Raw genomic sequence first — 9,556 nt, 5'->3', positions numbered from 1 at the left:
GGGGGACACACACACACGCGGCCCCTCGTGGGGGATTCTCGTCCCAAATCACGGACGATTAAATTTTCCCAAAGGCATTTAGTGAGCGCGAGTTGCCTGTGTGTGTTTGGGGGGTGGGGGGGGGCAAGCAGTGAAGGCACAGCTCCCCCGGCGAGGCGCCGGGCCGGGCTCCAGCCCCCCTCAGCCGCACTCTGGAGAGGGCCCGTGGGCCCCCTGCGTGACGGTGACCCGGTGCCGCAGGACGAGCGGCCGTCCCTCGAGAGCCCCCGTGCTGCCGTTTCGGAGCCCAGCTCGTGAGGGCCGATCCCCGGGGGGTGACATGGCCAGTGACAACGTGGCTGCGCTGGTGGCGAGGCGTCCCGTAAAGGCTGCGGGTTTCTGCGGGCGGAACGGAGGGGCGAGGACGAGGATGGCCGCTCCTGCCGTGAAGCTCTCCCACCCGTTGTGTACACGGGGAAGGTCACAGGTTCAGGTCTGGTCTGCGAGACTTGGCTCCACTCCATCTCCCAGCAGCCCTCTTTTTTTTTTTTTCCTTTTCTTCCCCCTTTCTTCCCATTTTTCCCCCCTTCTGGGAAGGCCCTTTCCCTTGGAGGAGGTGTTAGACACACGCGTTTTTCGTGGCACGCACCGAGGAGCTCACGGGCCCTTTTTTCCCCTCTCCAGAAGAATAAGGATGCCGGCATCGGGGCTGGCTTTCGGGCTCCGGCGTGCGCAGGGACCGGCGCGGGTGCTCACAGCCTTCCTCGCCTGGACATCCTCAGGAAAACCTATTTCCACGCTTTGTGCGATGACTCCGGCATCGGATTATGCTGCACATTTCTAGCTCTTTGTTGGCAGTTACGCGGCCGCGCACGCACGGCACTCGAAAAATCCAGTCACCTTATTTTATTGATTAGCTCTTGACCAGAAATAATTTATAATTTATTATTCTGAAGCTGTTTCAGTCTGGAAACAAAAATCCTTGCCCTTTTATACCCTCGTTCATCCAGCAAGGTTTTCTCCTCTCCCTGTGGGGAGAGGAGAGCTCGCTGAGGAAGAGGGACGTGCGCAGCACCGGGAGCGCGGCCGTCTCGGTGGTGCAAAAGGACAAGGATTTAATGTTTCACCTAAACTGGCCTCGTGTTCAGGACAAGGGCTGCGAGCCAGTTAGAGCCACCAGAGGAAATTAATTATCAAGCAAGTTGTAATGATCTGTAATTGAGTATGGCCAGGACACGGGGTGGTTTTTTTTTTTTCCTTCCTCTTTCCAAGCTGGGCGCTTGGACTTGGTTTCCAGTGGAGGGTCTGTGTGTTTTGTGAGTCGCCATTAGGCTGCTCGTTAGCCAGAGGGGCTGGTGCGTGCGCACAGGCGCACGTAGGTGTCTCTTAATACACGTGTTACCCTATTGCGGCGTCCTCTGCGCGTGCTGAAAACGGTGTTATTTTTTGGGGGGGGGAGAAGCTGCCGCGAATAAGGGACGTCTGTCCGTCTGTAGCCCCGTGCCGCGGGCTGGGTGGCAACCGCGGATAATCTCTCTCCCTCTCTGCAGTTGCAAGGTTGCAAAGTCCCCTTGCGCTTGCTGCACCCGACTTGTCGGACGTCGGCGGGCACGGCATCTGCTTCTGCTGCCTCTAAAGCTTTTCCCTTTAAATCATTAGGCTAGCTGAAAACATGCCTTTTTCAGGAAGAAAGGGCTCGCAAAGTCTAAAGGCGGTTGAGGGTGTCTCACACTTTGTTTGAGCTACCTAACAGCTTGTGTATCTTTATTATGTATGAACAAGAGGAAGGGCCAGAGTTCGCTCCGTCTGGTTTATTCTCTTTGAGAACTGGGACGCGTTGAATCGAAATTTGCCTCCAGATTATATTTACAGTATCTTTTTAATTTTAGTTGCATAAATTAAAGAAAACCAGAAGCTGCCTCATCTTTCTAGTGCTTCCACGCGGGCGTCCCTACCGAAACAGAGTCGATGTCCGTGAGTTGTGTCCACGCCGTGACAGAGGTTGGAGACCCGTGGCTGGGATCACACTCCTGGGGCTCAGCTGCGACAGAAAGGCAGCTGGGGACCAGAGTCGCATGTCGTGCCCGACACTGGGATTTACTCAGTATTTCCTGGGTGTACGCTGCCTGAAGAGGGATCTTTCTCTGCTTGCTCGTGGAGGGAAGGGGAAGAGCTGGGCTGTATCGTGGTGCTCTCGACCTTGGACGCGCTGGGAGCGGGGATGCACTTCGCTGCCGTCCCGCTGCGCCCCGCGTGGCAGGGTTCTGATTTGGATTAGGGCCTCTAGGCGCTGATGCAATACTAGTCCCAGATGTAATGCAATAAGCCTCTTTGTCCCCTTTATCCGGAGTATTATGTAAATAAGATGGTATTTATGGTCCCAGGTATGTTGTTTCGGGGATGTGTGACAGCGTGCGTGCACAGCTATGCCCTTTGAGTGTTGACACTGCTGCTTCTGGCCGGCTTCCCCGGCTGGAGGCAGGGACCTGCCGGGGGCAGGCAGAGAGCGGGCAGATGCTTGCGGGGAGCACATCACGTGCCGGCTTCATACTGAAAGGAGGTGAGGCTGCAGGTGACCTTGCCGGGGCTGGTGACAGTTTAACTGTGCTTGGTTGCTTGTACACAGTGAACACAGCGAGCGGATCGGCTTTGGGTAGTCTGCAGGAGATGGGGTGGTTTCCCACAAAGTTCAAGGTGAGGTCCGTGTTTATCTTTGCAGGCTTGCTGCGGAATGTGGACTAATGTTTCCCCAACCTCTGGGTTGTGAGAGTCGCGGGTCCGTTCCCAAACCAGCCCTGTATTTCTTCACAGCTGATGAACCACCATCATCATGTGGAGAGATTTTTTGAGAAGCACCAAAGTCCCCGAAGTACCTGGAGATGGCCTGGGCCGTCTGCAGTTCTCCTGTGATGCCTCTTCTGATGCTTTGTGGGCACGGGTCAAGTGCCTGTGGGCTCTCCGTGTGTGAGGAGAGCTGGTCCCTTCCCCCTGGAGCTTGCCCGCTTATTCGGGAAAGTCATAATTTGGATGCTTGTGCTGTGGTGGTAGTGGCCGGAGGGAGGATGATGCCGTTGCGTGGGGGTGCCTGACTCCAGCAGGGTTTTGGGGATGTAGGGGTATGTTGAGGAGCTCATCTGGGTGTGAAGGGTCTGTCTTTTGTAAGATCAAGGGTAGGTAGATGAGCTGGCTCAGAGTATGCAGCTGCCCTGGGAGCTCATCGGTGGCCGCGTGTAGCTACTGAACTGGAGCTTTGGCCACCCCGGCAGCAGCTGGTCTGCTCCACGTCCCCGTGCCGGGTTGGCTCAGATGAGGAGGGGGTGCTGCTTGGTTTCGGGGAAGGGAAGAAAAAAAGATCCCACCAGGACGTGGCTTCTTTTGCCATGCAATTGCATCGAAAATGCTCTTTTCTGCTAACGAGGATCAGTGCCTCGTGATGCGATGTGGCTTCAGAGGAAAGAGTAAGGTTTTGCTCCGATGGTCCTATGGTAAAGAAAATAGGGGATGGCTGCCTGTCTGGGAAACTTGCTCTGTGGCTCTAGTTGCCACAGAGGTTTCTTTTCTTGAATTTATATAATTTCTTTAAACACCTATTTCACTTTGGCTTTTGGTGAAAAATCAGTTTTCGAGGTGAAGCCAAGAGGTTGTTTTGCTTTTGCAGCTCAGTGTCCTTCACGTGCACAAAAATTACTGATGTATCTGCTGAAGTGTTGACTCAGATGTTGTATGAGGGGGAGGGTGTGTGTGTAGAGAGGGTATAAAAGGATGCGAGTGCATTTTTGTACATGGATAAGGATAATTTCAGGAGAATCTTGATATTTTGTGTTTAAACATTAAGTGCTCAACATCCACGATTCATTTCCTTGTTTATGGAGTAAGAAGAGAAACGAAAAGGCAAGATAATGTTGTCCCTTTATGCCGCTCCTTCCCTGAGCGCATTGTGGACACAGAAAGGTTTTGCGGCATCAGATTTTCCCTCCGAGCCATTCCTGGGCCCGCTCAGCCGCTCTTCTGAGGGCTGGAAGGATGATATCTTTGTACAGTGCTACATCACGTGTGACATCTCGTCTCTGCGTGACAAAACAAGGCAGTTTGAGAATGATTTTTAATACATTTGCTGAGCCCGTTTGTGGTTTTGATTAAATAGAGCGTTTCTGGCTTAAGCGAGTCCAAAGATTTGGCTCAGAGTTATCCCGGTGCTTCTCCAAGGGGAGGAAGGGTGGCTCCGGAGGAGTCTGCTTTGCAGCTTTTAAAGGAGTGAAAATGAGGTGTGTAATGACTTAGCTAACGTTAACCGCCATGAATTCAATTGAAGAGGTAGGGTCTTGCTGATCTCCAGGAGAATTACTAGCTGATGCCATGGTGAAGCTTCTTGTCCTGAAGATCTCCTGCTTATTTTTCGGGGGTTTCACATCTAATCTGTACCTTCCCTCTGTACCTATCGCCACAAGTAATTAAAAATGAACTACGACTACCAAATAAGCCAAGTACACTTTGATGCATGGTTCTTGCTGGTTTTTATTGTAGTCCTTTACATGCTGGCTAATTCACAAAATTCGGCAATTTGCAATGGGTCATTAGCGTGAATTAGCAACTTTCTGATGTATATCATAGCTTTGCAAATGTGCTTTATTAATCTGTGAAATACACCTATTTATTAACCCTCCCGGGGGAAAAAAAAAAGGGGGGGATTTTTTGGCGTGGTACTCGCTGTGCTTGCGTTTGTCCCTGTCTGCGTACACCTTCCCTCCTCCTTTACTTTGCAGTCTGGTTGGTTTTTCCCAAAGTGTTCCCAGGCTGACGGCTTGACAGCAAGAGAGATTACAGCCGCACGTACGGTCCTCTGCTGCAAATGAAGCCTTAGCTCATGTAGCCAAGGTGCCCTAATTGGTTATTGAATGAAGGGAATTAAAGGCATTAATAGGTGAAGTGGTTGGGAGCGGTGGAGAGATGTTCGTCCTCTTCTGAAGCCTGGGAAGCGGCCAAGGCTGCCTGTGTGCTCTTCTCCTAAAAGAAAAAATAAAGGCCAGGAGCTCTCCCTTCTCTGGGAGCAACCTGGGGGCGAGCGAGGGAGCGTCTGTCCGTCCTCTCCAAATTGCGCTGCTGCGTGCCCCTCTCCTGTCGAGGTAGGGCTGTGGCTGGGAGCCGCCGCTCAACTGAGCATCACTCAGCAGGGATCGCTCTGTCGGTCTTCCTTTGGATGGAGAAGTCAGAAATGAGACGTTGACTCCGGCACGGAGCCCTCCCTGTGTCTGCCAATGCAGCTGGTGGTTTCCTGTTCCCGCTGTACCTCCGTGGAGGGTGATCCTTGTTGGACACGCGTGCGGCTGCAACCGTGGGAGCCCCAGCTTGGGACTGGGACCACCATGGGGTTGGGGGACAGCAGGGATACCAGGGCAGCCGGGAGCGAGGCGACGAGCCTCGCCGCCTCCAAAGCCCATAAGGGAAGGGTACAAATGGCCGGTTCAGAGGCGCCCGCTCTGCTCCCACCAACGCCCAGGAGCTCGGGCTGCTGCCAAAACTGTGGGTGCCTTTCTGCAACCCTGCTGATGGCATTGGGCGAGCAGGGGGAGAAGAGCAAGCTCCTTTTTTTCTGGCACTTACTCCAGCAGTTATTTATGCCCGTTGGTTGTCTTTGGTCTTCGCCAGCTCTTCTTTCTTCCCATCTCCGTGACTGATGCTTCGGGGATCTTTCCTGGTCACACCCATCTCGCTGCTTCCTCTCGCTGCCGACTTTCTCAGGCTGTTGGCAGTCTTCCAGCCTGCGTGGAGCTTTATCTGAAATTTGTAAGCCTTTTTGGTTAATTTTACGTGCTCTCTACCCACTTCTAGGTTGCGCATGAGGACAGGCCACCAATTCAGATACCTTTAAGCCTCTCGTAAATCAGTTCGCTTCTGCGTTGGGGTTAGCAAGGGCATAACCAGACTGGTTTTAAATCCGTACGGCTGCTCCACTTTCCAGGTGGAAACCAGCTCTCTGCTCGAGGGACAATCAACCCCCGGGTTTGTCCCTATGGGAAGCATCGCAATGCAGAGCTCGGTGCCAAACCAATTTGCTCAGATGTCCCGTTTTGAGTGTTTAATGTTATTTTTGGCAACAGCCAGCAGCGGCATGGCTGGCTGGGTTCAACAAGAATGGGCTTTGCGGTGGTAGCAGAGCACCGGGGCTGTGTCTGGTGCTGCCGGCAGCACCTCCGATGAGCCATAGCATGCCAACTTGTCTAGCTTAGACTCATCTGAAGCGCTTCTGAGTTAATCCTGGCTGGTTATTGCTCACAGGGCTGCTTCTTGCTTTTGCCACCGTGTAGCTGCCAGCGGTCCGTGTGTCAGCCTTCAACAGCCAAACCCTGCGGTGATGCCTCTCCGTTCCCGCGGCACTGCCCGTGCCTGCCAGGCACCCACTGGGTGCTGCCTGCCGATGACGCCGTGACACCTGCAATCACACAGGGTGGCACGTGGGGTGACCGGGGATGCTGGTTTTGGGTGAAGATGGGGCTGCAATTCTAGTTATTGTTAAACCATCGTGTGCAGGTTTGGGCACAGCAATTATACGGCGGTGTCTTCCAGCATGCAGGCACAATGGTGAGGGGTAAATCCCTGTTCAGCGTCCCTAATTCAGGGTAGATCTGAGAGCTGAGCTTGCAGGAGGGAAGCTGGCTCTGTTGTTTACCCACCGAATGATTTTGCTCCCGTGCATCTGGGTTTTTCCATTCCCCTTTCCCAGTACAGCCGAATGTTAAGAGTGCTGGGCACCAGTTTATGTTTATGGATGTGGATCTGAGTGCTGGTGTTGCTGAGAAAGCTCTTGGCCGTTTTCAGCTGTCAGAGATTTTGAAGTCTGCAAGGTTATGCTTGCTGGAGGAAGTCTAGCCCGGCGTTTTTGGACAAGCAGGTTGTGGCCGGCCAGCCAGCGTCCAGAGGAAGAGCCAAGCCTGAGCCTTGCTGCTACCTGCTCATCTCCGCACCAGAGGCAGAGGCTTGGGAAGGAGATGTGCCTCGCACAGGACGGTGCCGTGAGAGTCGTAACGAAGCGCTGGCATGGCTCTCGTCTGCCCTAGCTGTGCTTGATGCTCCTCTAGTCCGTGCTGCTGCTTTATCCCACCACTATGACCCTTCCTGCAAACCTGGCTCCTGCCCGGCAGGAGGTCCGTCAGCCCTCCATGGGAGGGCTGTGCATGCGGGCAAGTCGCTGGACTTAAAGGGCAGCTACAAAGAGGACGGAGGCTCTCTCTTCACGAGGAGCCGCATGGAGAAGTCAAGGGGCAATGTATGTAAGTTGCACCGGGAGAGGTTTCATCTCAACACAAGAAAGAAATTTTTTACGGTGAGAACAGTCATTCACTGGAACAACCTCCTCAGGGACATGGTACAGTCCACATCGCTGGAGGTTTTCAAGATGTGAATGGACAGAGTGGTAGATAATTGTCATCTGGACTCTCTTTCCCCTGAAAGGTTGGACCAGGTGACCTTTTGAGGTCCCTTCCAACCTGGGCTGCTCTACAGTTCTATGACTTGAGTCGTGTTGACACATATATTCTGGCTTCTGTGTGACGATTGTGCTTGCTCAGCTTCCCACTGGAGAAGTGACTCCAGCAGCGCGATTCAGCGGAGAGCAAGCGGGAGTACAGAGAAGGTGACGTTTACCTGCTGTCCTTCACGGGAACGAAATGAAGTGACGTTTGGTGCCTTCGTGTGGGTCTGTAGGTATTGATGTGCCTTCGGCTTGAGCTGAGGACCTTGAGTGGTGTTTCTCTCACCGTTAGTTTTCTTGAAATATGAAGCTCTGCACTTCCCTGTGTGTTGGCAGAGGAAATCTGAGTCGCGTTTTATTCGGTACAGAGGTAGGTAGCTTGAAAAAAATGCCAGGGTTGAGAGACATCAAAATAAAATAGTTGTAAATCTGAAAACTGTGGGCTCTTGAGGCACGAACAAATGAAAAATTGGGACTTTGGTGATGACATTTCCAAGAGTGATGGGAGGATTAAAGAGGAACTTGTTCCAGTTTTCCCCATTTTGCGATACAAAGGAAGGCCTGAAACGCTTCCTCCTTTTCGTTTTCCCCCTTTTTGTGTACCTCACATATTGGTGACGTTGCCGCCAGTTGTGTTTGGCTTGTTGGGAGTTGAGGGAAGCGAGGGGGTCGGCCGAGGGCGGCTTTGCTATCAAGCCGTGTTCAAGAACATTGGGTTTTTCAGCCCTAGATCGAGTTTCTCCTCAGTGCCTGTTTGGCGTCGAGGTTAAAGAAGTGTCAATAAGAAGCAAATGCTGAGTTTTAGCTAATCTGGTGAAGTGTTTTCTTCTAACACAGCCAGGCTGAGATCTGGCACCGCATGTCCTTATCTTGTATCTACAGTTCTGCTGGACTTCTTTGTGTGCCGTGGTCTTGCTGAATGTTGCTGTAAAGGTTGTGTTTTAAGGTCATGAGCGGATGGGGGTGGACGTGAAGTTGAATTTTGATCCGAGCTGCATCTTTTGACTGATAATGAATGTGAAGTTGACGCTTGAGTGTGTATTTGGTAGCAGGTGGGTGTTGTGACTGATAAATGTCCTGAGCTTTGCTCCAGGTAGAGTGATTGCCTGGCCACCCCTACGCCGAAGAGGTCTTCGCTAACCTCTCCCATCTTCCTCCATCTCCAGCCTCTTCCGGTGACCTCGTCCGTCCTGCTTTTGTAATGCCTGGACTCAAATATTTCAGGCTTTTCTCAAGAATGCCAACAAATGACTCATGACTTGAGCACTGCCCTGTGTCAGGTTCATCTCCAGTGTCAAGGCTCAGCCTACGGAAACTTGGAGTCCCGGCATAAGTTTCTTGACGTCTCTCCGGGTGCTCCGGTTGCAGTGCATGCTGGAAGATGTAGTCTTGGTGGGGTGTACCTCCATATTAAAAAAAGAAGGGTGGCTCCATTTTATTCAAATTGGGTTCAGCCTTCTCCCTCCTGGCAGCTCGCCGGCGCCGTCCCGCTCGGCCCTGAGAGCCACTGAAGTTCTCCCGGCCCCTTGTGCGAGCGAGGAGGCGGGAGCGCAGCTCCTCCATTCAAAATCTTGTTTAATTCCACATTGAACAGCTTGTTTTGAAGCCCTGCGCTTCGGCGTGTTTTGCAACAGCTCGGACTCCTGCCGGGCGAAGGCGATTGAGGGATCCTGCCCCCGTTGGGTGGCAGTTCTGGAGGGTGTCATGGTAAATCTCCTTTGTCTGCTACGGCTTGACTGATGTATGGGGGAGAGCAAACCCTCCTCCCCTGCGTGATTTCTTGAGCTGAAAGCAGCAAGTGAGTGAGGAAGCTCCTTTGTGCAGATTTCTCTGTCTCCTCTTGTGCGTGCCAGCTGGCTCGCGTTCAACATTTCTCTTTTTTTCCTCTTTTTTTTTTTTTTTTTCTTTCCCTCCCCCATCTCTAGAGAGAGGGGGCGGGGAGAGAGGGGAACATCTTAAAAAGAAATCTGCAGAAAAGACATGGGAGTTACTTAACAAAAATCCAACCCAAACAAGCCCAGCTGGGGGATTACAAATGTGGTGGTAGGAGCTGAGCGGGGAGCGAGCGCAGCAGCTTGGGAAAGGCAGGCGTGTTTCCCCCCCCCCCCC

Source organism: Aptenodytes forsteri, unplaced genomic scaffold, assembly GCF_000699145.1.
Source record: "Aptenodytes forsteri isolate BGI_AS27 unplaced genomic scaffold, ASM69914v1 Scaffold113, whole genome shotgun sequence".
In the NCBI taxonomy this organism is placed as follows: Eukaryota; Metazoa; Chordata; class Aves; order Sphenisciformes; family Spheniscidae; genus Aptenodytes; species Aptenodytes forsteri.
Note: the sequence above shows the minus strand (reverse complement) of the source record.